The sequence below is a fragment of the Protopterus annectens genome, chromosome 1.part0, assembly GCF_019279795.1.
Source record: "Protopterus annectens isolate FY-2018-M chromosome 1.part0, PAN1.0, whole genome shotgun sequence".
In the NCBI taxonomy this organism is placed as follows: Eukaryota; Metazoa; Chordata; order Ceratodontiformes; family Protopteridae; genus Protopterus; species Protopterus annectens.
The window spans coordinates 551,351,054-551,360,874 of NC_056725.1; positions in this window are offsets into that span (position 1 = coordinate 551,351,054).

The following is a 9,821-nucleotide window of genomic DNA, read 5'->3' on the forward strand; positions in this document are numbered from 1 at the left end:
TCGTGTCCCTGCCCAAGTAGCTGGCACATCCACGCTTTGAGGTTTGATTAAACACGCACACACACACACACATATACACATATACCTGGAAAAGGCTGGCACAGGTTTACTAGCTATGCTCCCTTTTGTCCAGACTATAAGGTAGTTATCATTGCTACCAGCCAACTCCCTATCAGCTACTTTAAGTACCTAAACAGAGGGTGTCCAGTCTTACTGGGTAATAATATTAATACAAATGGTAGTTTGATCAAGAGCAAGGCTGTTAGAAGTGGCCCACACATTGTCACCAAATAAATATGCAAAGATCAGCCACAATGAAAAGGTTTAAATATATTTAATAATAAATAATAAGAGAACAAGACAATACTAAATATATATTCACAGTGACATCAGAGTTCAAAACCACAGGAAATATTTCAAACAACATTGCACAACAGTGTCAAATAAATAAAGAAAAGTGTCTAAACTAAGGTTTACTATATTCCTGACTGTATCTAAGAGAGTTGTACTGTTCCCTAGAAACTTACTTCATTAGAGCAAGGCAGATGTGTGGTGAATAGGTCTTCTTGTTGCCAGGTCAGACAGAATACAGAATGCACTCTCTTTCTAAAAATTCCTCAAATTAATATGTCAAATATTACTGCAGGGATAGCTTGCAGAATGACATCATTTCTTATCATCTGACTCTACCCCAGGTGAAATCCCTCACTGCTAGAAGCTAGCAGTATTTAGCATCTACCTGTAAAAATACATAGACCTCAGATTTTTGGCAGCTGGAAGTCATAAAACAATTACATTCCTTCATAGTTCAAGACTAGTAATTATTTCACCCTAGAGACAATACAGAAAGCTTCCTAATTTTAGACATTGTGTCTTCCTGCTACATTGAAAACTGAAAGATACCATCTTTTATTGCGTAGCCATAAAGTAATTTAATTTCAGATATTTTTCTGATGTTAACCTCTTTTATTCCAGTTTTCACTGTTAAAATATACATTTAAACAATTACAATAGTGCATGTACATTTCTGTTCTGTTCCAATAGGGCATGCTGTGGTTACATTTTAAGCACAAGCACTTTATAAAATATCTTTTCAACAAGTGTGTGTACATACCTAGTTTGATATATACATCACATACAGTTCTAGTACAAGCATCTTATATAAATCATGTTGATGTTCACAAATGACATATAATTATTTACAAAATTCCAGATAGCTGTGCTGGCAGTGTCACCCTTTGTCACAGGGATATCTTGAATGGACCTGTTTTACCAAAGCTTTTATGTGTAGTATAAACATAGAACTTTGAAAAAGTGAAGACAAAACTGATCCACTGTTTTTTGATGTCAAATGTTTATTGCATTTGCATAAGAAAAACATTGCCTGATAATGTGCTTTGATGATGGCCAGTCACATTCTTATGTATCCTCAAAATCTCCTTGAAATGTTGAAAGTCTGAATATTTAAGTCCTTGCTGCATTTTTGTAACTCAGCATACAGTTTAGAAGAGTCAGGAAAATGACGTCATACTGTCAAAGTGAGGGCAGTGATCGGGAGAAAGGTAAGATGACATTTTTTCACAAAGCACATGGAACACTCGTATCATTTGATGTGTTGAACTGTAAAGAGATGGGCATTTTCAAGAGGAAATTACTCAGAATGACTGAGGGGTGAAAGGTTATGAGGTAATGGAGACAGAAGAAGAGGTTGGAAAAAAAGACCTAGCTGTGTACATTCAAGCCAGACTCAAGTCAAAGATTTTTGTTCTTCTGCACAGTTGTAGTCGTACATCTGTTTTCCAAACAATTCACCTCTTGCTTTCAGGAAGGCAAGTTATTTGCAGTCTTGGTGATTTTTGTATTGGATTTCATGTTGCTTTATAAAATGGTAGTTGTATATATTTGAAATTGCCATCCAACTGCTTTTCAAACATTTTCTCCCTCTTTTTCTGTGGGAATCATGCATCTTTATCATTGTATGTGAATGGTTATTAATGTAAAGTAATTCCAGTTTCTCCTTCAATTCACTCTTATGAGGCTGTCATTTTACATGCTTAAGGTGAAGATTTGTAGATTCATATGGTTCGTGAAACAAGATTTGCTGAGTCAGGATCTGTTGATTTGTTGTTAAAAACGCATATTCATTGACTGTTGACCTTGGTATTTGACCTTATTCCACATAAAACAGTGCTGTATAGTTTGCATTTTAAGATAAAATATTTGCACATTTCCTTTAGGTGTAGCATGTCCAACAGCTCTGGGTTTGGCATAGCTTTATATGTTAGGCAGAGATCACCTCGTTGAAGGCAGTATACTACGGAGTAAAGCTGGAGTTTTTTGAGGTGGTCAGTGTAGGGCATTTGTTTGAGGGCAGTAATCCTCTTTGTGAGGTACTTCTGTGGCCTTTCCAGCTGCTGCAGATGTCTTGTGAGGAAGAAGTTATCAGCTCCCTCCCTCTGGAGAATATATCCAGCAGAACTTTCAGACCAATTGCTAATCTACAGCCTGTGCAAACTCAAGTACATAATCCTTTTTAGATTTGTACAGGTGTCAAAGTTCCCTTTTTTAACTGGTTTTAATCATTTGTTGCTGTCTCTGTTGTGTGGGGTGTCTAACCATTTCTACTTAGAATCAAGATTCCCATCAGCCAAAGTCTGCAGTACCGCCATGCTGTTCCCCAGTTAATTCATTCTGTAGATGTTCTTCGTCTTCCCTTGCGTTAAAAATGCTTGGGGAACATTGGTTTTTTTCTTGCCTCAGTATTTAAACGGATGTCAAAAAGTGAATAACTGTATTTCTTCTTGGAAGCAGATAATAACATAAGGATTATCATACATTGTGTATACCTTTGTTTAGGGCCGAGCACACGAGTTGTTGGTTGCCGCCTTGGGGAACGCGAATTATGAGTAATACGCCTATGCTCTCGCCGCGTCTGCTCATCCAAAGAGCGCAGAAGGTGAAGCCTACAGTGAGCCTAGGCAGTCCCCCCCCGCGGTCCGTCGGTCCGGTCTGGGAAGCTGGCTCAGGGAGGTTTGCCAGGAGTTTCAATGGAATCTCAGGCAGATACTTTACTGTTACAGATGTGCCCCTCTCAGGAGGTAGGCCAGGGCTGGGGGCTTCTCAGGTAACTGTTCTGAAAAAGAAGAATGTTGTTTTTGCCTCACAGGCCCTTAGCTATTCCTCCTCTGTGTTGAATGTGGTGGAGGATGTTTTGCTTCACAATTGAATCTAAAGGTGGATGCTTTGGCGGAAGGTATTGAGTGTAAAATTGCTGGATTTGGTTCATTGTGTCTGAACAAGTGGGTAAGCATTCTTTTCTCGCAGACATGCCTGTTTGAAGGATCAGAATTTAGCTGATGGAGGACAGTCTGCACAGACTGTTAAGATTTTGCAGGTACAGCCTCCTCAGTTAGAAATTGTGGCCTGCTAAGGGGTGGGACATATCCTGCTTATGGTTCCCAGTCTCTCAGTCCTTTTAAAAGCAGAACCAATGACTGGCCTTTCAGCTGCCAGTGGTACCTCTGCTGGGCAAAGATGAAAAGGAACACCTTCAGCATCTGAATATGTCATAGCAGTGCTAAGAGATGCCTAGGGTATTCTGTGAACGAAATATTGTCTTCTGGTGCTTCCCAATGCCAAACTGCAATGAGGAAGCTGCAATGGTATGGATGCTTTCAGCCTGCAACTGACTCTCAGGCAGGGTTTCCGCCAGGAGCACAGAACTCCCTAGCAGATGTATCAGTTGGAAAAACATATGCCATGCCTTTCCACCTCTACCTCTCTTTCCCAAAGGTATTACTAAAGGTCAATTATGGAAGCTAAGGGAAGGCCTAGTAGAGGAGAGTGCAAAAGAAAATGGAAGATTTTTTATTTTGAGTTCAGCAAAGAATTTGTGAATTATGACAAAAGGTTTGTCCTTCTCTCCATAAAGATTCATGCTGCAGCAATTACCTTTTTTCCTTCCTTTGTTCAAGCAGTTTTTTTCTTAGGCAAGAATATAAAGACCCCCACGAGAGCCCTACTCCTGCTTGGGATCGGAAAAACTTACCCTTTTGAGCCTGCAGCTACTGCTGAATTGAAATGTCTGAGTTGCAGGCCATGGCAGTAGAGCCTTTTTGATTTTCCATAAGACAGGGGTATCATTACGTACTAATCCTTCCTTGTCTCAGCAGTTACTTGTTTCTTTTGCTTTGAGTTCATGGTTTTCAGCTCCTGCTTTTACAGGCATGTTGTCCCTTACTGCTGCTTCCTCTTCTGCTACTCCCAATTGCCACTGGTCAGGCAGAAGAAAGAAGAGGATCAGTAGTGCAGGTACACTTTTGTATATATGTAAATTCGAGGGATTCCCTTTGATGCTACATTTAAACCCTCCCTCCTTCCCCTCTGTGTTTCCAGGTGGTTTGTGTGGTGAGTTTACATGCTTATATTTTTGTATATATATTACTATATATATATTGTACATTTTTTGTACAGGTGTTTTTTGGGACTTGTCTTTGGGTCTTCTTGACATGGGGCAAGAAAGACTGAGGAAAACTGAGAAAGTCGGTCATGCATTACCCTGACGTACTACGTGCTGGCGTCAGTCTAAGCATGACCACCGGGCCATATCTCTGGTATTGGGCGACCTGGGACGAGCGACTATACCCAATTGTCAGGACTGCAGCAGGACATTTATGGTAGGTACAAAACTGTACTTTAATAGCTACTGTACATGAGCCCCGACCTGCATTCATCTTAATGCAGTGTTGTGCCACTTAGTCTCAGCTTTCCTACCAAGGCTTTTCAATACCAAAAGACTTTGCATAATAACCAGATGAAAACTGCTTTGCTCTTGGGGAGTGAAACCAGTTGAAATGTATCTTCCTCTCAGTACTAGTTGTAAGTTGTACCATTTTCCATGTAGGAAAACTGGTAACTCCCTTTTGATACAGAAAAAGCAACATACTGATTTCTGACCAAAACATGTGCCAAACAAGATTTTGAATCACAACTTCAGTTATACAGGTTGTGTGTGGAAACCTAGTAAAACAGAGTGGATGTTTCATGAAATCATTTGTATCCAGTATGCACTGCAGATGCTTTGTACCAAATAATTTGCCTAGGTTTGCAATAGTAAGCACTAACAACAACAAAAAAAATCCCTCATTCCCTGAATATGCCAAGAGAAGCACTTGTCCGCCTAACTCACCTGAGAGCTAGTGACATTGTCTGTTCCCTGGCCCATTTCATTTTTGTCCAGTGCCTTACTGTCTTTACAAGTTAATACTGGCTGAATTATTGCCCAGAGTAAAGATTTTTCAAGTAAACATTTGTAGTATCATTAAAACTTTCTGTAAACTACAAGCCTGAGTTAAATTCTTTATCTGACTGTATCAGAAACCTGCCTCAAGCTGCATATACCCGTTGAGCAGATCTGGTTAAAAGGTTACATACCTCATCAGGCAAACTCATGTTTCAGAGGAAGCTGACTTCTCTATAATGTTGAAGTGTAGCATCTTAATGAATAACAGTCATTAAATGGTGTAGACTGAAAACGCGACTGGTGAGTCAGCATGCTAGATTCAACAAATATAGCAAAATGTCAGCTCCTTTAGTATAGCAAAATATAGTCCTGATTAGGGCATAAGCTATCCAAGATCGACTTGGGGTTTGGGTGCCTGTAGGAGCTGAAGTGGGAGGGGTGACAAGGCCATGCCTATTTGCCTCTATTTGGAAAGAGGCATGGGGTGATGTAGTAACATGAATGGGACATTTTTTGCAGAGTAGTGGCCAGAGGAGGCATGCAGACAGACTTTGGCTACATGGTTTCTCAGGGAAAGGGGAGCAAAACACCTAGACCATGCCTGATTACAACCAGTAATCTAAAAAAGGATTTAGCAGCATGCATGTTTAGGACCTTTACAACAGAAGTAGAGTGCTAGTTCTGAGTGACTGTGGTAACATCCCAGCATTACTGTCTCCCACGCCATTCTCTTCACCAGTATTGGAATGGTTAGTAACCCTAACCAGCAGGAATACTACCAGCTGCAGACATTGCTTCTGAACCAAGAACTTGGATATTTTGGGGAACACTGCATTACCACAGAAAAGTTTAACCCAACTTACTATACCTGAAAATGCAAAATAATAAAGTCAGCATGTTGCAATTATCTTCTTGAGTATTTCTTTTGATGAGCCACTCCATAAATATCAGAAAATAAAATTTTGAATGACTTTAATTGGCAGAGAATACTTGGATCTTTCGACCTTAACATAGTCACCATTAGAACTGACCCAAAAATTAGAGGCCTTGTCCAGTACAGACTGGTTTATGAACCAACCATACAGCTGCAGCAGTAGAAAAACTTAATATTGTAAGTACTCTTTCCTCCATGTTCGGCATGTGGAATTAATTAAGCCAGAACAATCTCCAAGTAAGTGTGGACATTTTTGTTTACACATTTTACTCCAGAAATAAATGCCAACACAGTCCACTGTGACACCCAAAGCTTTTTAATGCTGTTCATCCGTGTAGCCTTAATTTGAGTAATGAGAGTGAAATGGAAGGCACCAAAATATATATAATCTGACAGCAAGTTTCTTACGAAAGAAAAAGAAATAAGGCCCAGCATGAATACCAAAGCACCCTGAAGGTCAGTTATATGTACTTCTACAAGGAGTTCACAGACTCAAGTGCACTTTTATCAGAAGTACTAAAAACTGTGCTTTTCATTAACAGGCGTTAAAAGTGTTATGTAACCCTAAAACTTTCTCTCTCAAAAAGACTGCTAAGTGGCTAAAGAATTCAGTACCTTTTTTAGCACATCAGTAGATAACCTTCAGTCTCGCAGTTACTAGCAAAATACACAGAACAACTAACCAAGTTTGCTAATCCTTTCAGCTCAAAGAATTGTCCACTGGTTAGATAAAAAGTGTGCTGTAAAAAAGAAGACTGAAACCCCTGTCAGCTAGTGATCACCCTAACCGGTATAGTTATTTTGTAGCTATATTAATGAAATAGTCACCAGAAGTATAGTTGAGGAAGTTGTACCTAACACACAGAAATCTAGAGTAATGTTTGGGATCCCTAAAAATGAGAGCTCCAGTTTAAAAGGAGAGTATAGGCCAGTTAGTTAGATCTCATAGTTGAAACCTTGAAAGGGTTATACGCAAAAGAATTTTGAACTGTGTGCAGTTCTGCAGTCTAATATTAAACACCTTCCATGGCTGTAGAGCAGAATGTTATAAAACTGATTTTTGCTAATAAACTATATTGATGATGTTTACACAGACTCTCAGCCTTCTGGTAGCATTCCTTGTCATGCAGTCAAAGGACACCATGTTATAAACCATTCAATCATCCTCAAAGACTGCACACCAGGTGCCTCATTGACATTGCTCAGGACTTGTGTGGGTAAAGTACCTGTAATGAAAGTTGAGTCAGTCAACAGTAAGGTTCATATAGAGGTTACCAACGATGCAGCTTTTAACAATTTCACAATCCCTGTATACCAACATTGTAGTCAAGTCAGTGTATGTCAATATGCACACGAAGATGTAATTTTTCATCATGCGGTGTTACGAAATGTGATTCAAACTCCTCCACATTTCCACTGGCCCCTGCGGAATGTGGCACAAGGGAACATCCTTGGCTTGTAAGGAGAAAAGTTTTTTTTTTTTTTTTTATAATTACATAATTCTGAATTATGCCACCCTTTTCCATGCAGTGAAGATTTGGGGTTTTAAACTGACTAATTCTAAAGCTGTTATTTTAATAACTCCAGGAATGATTTCCATTAGTAAACATCCATACCTGGCAAGGTATCAAAGCAATATTCAGCTACCTATGTTTTACAGTGGAGCAGGACATAACACACTCAAATCATATTGAAACTTGGAAGATGCAAAAGTGAGTGCACTGTAGACAAGCAAAACCATCATTTATGTGGGAAACAAAACATAGAATCACTAAGGCTGTGCTAATTCTTAACTGCTCTATGATGCTATATTTCACATTAATTATTTGTAGGAGGTTCTGTGACAGGCTTGCTTTTGTCTATAACAGAGTAGCGTAATACTCCATTCAGTCATCCTACAAAGTTTCTACTGCTTGGTTCTCCATAGCTTTGTCCGTTTCACTGTGTAGGTCACAATAAATAGGGCTCAGATTATCTTTGATTTCATATTCCCGAACAAAAGTGTACTCAGTTCAGGCGCCTCTTGTCTCCACTAGAGTTTTCAACCCTAGAAATGTTCTGCCCCCCTTCAGAATATATTTTCACTGCATCTGGTAATGGTGACTTTGTTTATGCTGCTACACCCTTGTAGAATTAGCCACTCATTCCCAAAAGAGATCTGTCAAAAATGTAAACCTTTATGGACATTGTAAAGCACTGCAGGAAATTTGCTTACTATAAAAGCTGTCATCAAACTGTAAAATCTAGGCAGCTGATTTCATTCTGGGAGTTTTTAGGCAATGCATCAATACTTGCAATTACTAATGATGATGACTGCTTACAGCCAAAAATCATTTACACGTACATGTACATGTACACCTGGTAATGTGTTGGAAGACAACAGAAACTAGGGCAAGTACAATTATTTTACATCTTGGCTTATATTATTTCTACAATGAATGAAAACCAAAAGTTTCCTAAAATTCTGTCGTAATGCATGAATTACTATTTTCGAGAGTGTTCCTTTGCTACTAGGGGTTTCACGACTTCTCAGCACTTTTTTTTTTTTACTTTTCTTTCTGTATGCCATTAAACAAAAAAGCAGTAGGTGAAACAGCATTATTGCCTTCCTTTCCTAATGGTTCAGGTAAGAGATTATAGTAGGTCAGTAAATACATAGATGAGCATTGGCACAATTTTCTTTCTGAGAAACTTGACTGCTACAATAGTTATTGTTTATATTATTAATGGCAGCCTTTTGCATATCATGATTATTTGTTGAGAGTATGGAAGTACGTACATATACTTGTTTGTGTGTGTGTGCGCGTGTCTTTGCACATATGACCAGGACTTGAATGTGTATATACTACATATTCATCAATGTATCACTGTTGAAGTAATGCTATCTATTACCAGACATCGGGTTAGTCTTCCAAAGCATAGGCGTACCATCCTCTAGCTCCATACATCTGACCAACTCATGAGACTGCATGCCAGTACTTAATGAAAATACAGGACTATAAATACTCAGAACTTTCTTGCCACCAGTTCATGAAGCAAGACGGTCTGAATTACTCGGTCAGCTGTACAAAAGGATCCAGCTACCTTTGCTAAGGACAGCTAAGTACCCTATTCGGTACCATTCCTGTTTTCTTGAATTTTCAGTAAAATACTGATGTTTTCATGTGATCTAAGAGAGGGCAATGCAACTGTAGTCAGTAGGTTCCTGATAAATGTAAACATGCAGATTCTTTTTTTGTCTTGGACCTGGCCTGAATACTAACAAGTGTTCTATTTGTCAAGCTGGTATGTCAAAATGGTGGAAAATTCTGACTTTTTGTGGGAAGCTCCTGCTTGATTGGTGGCATAATGTTCATCATGTTCGTCACACCACAGGCAAGCAGTGCTCCAACCTCAGCCAGCTCTATGCATGGTGTGAAGAAAGTGTTCAAATTAAGGGTTATACCTTTTAGTGGAGACAGGGTAGACATGACCTGGGGTTAAGAAGTTCAACACACTTGGGGGGGGTGGGATTCTTACATTGTTCCAACAGAGCATCTGCAGGATCAGCATCACTCTCCGCGAGGAAGTGAAGGAGTGCATTAGAAAACAAATCATTAAGAACATGGCTAGTATTGTGAGCTATCCTCAGTTCAAAGTCAGGGG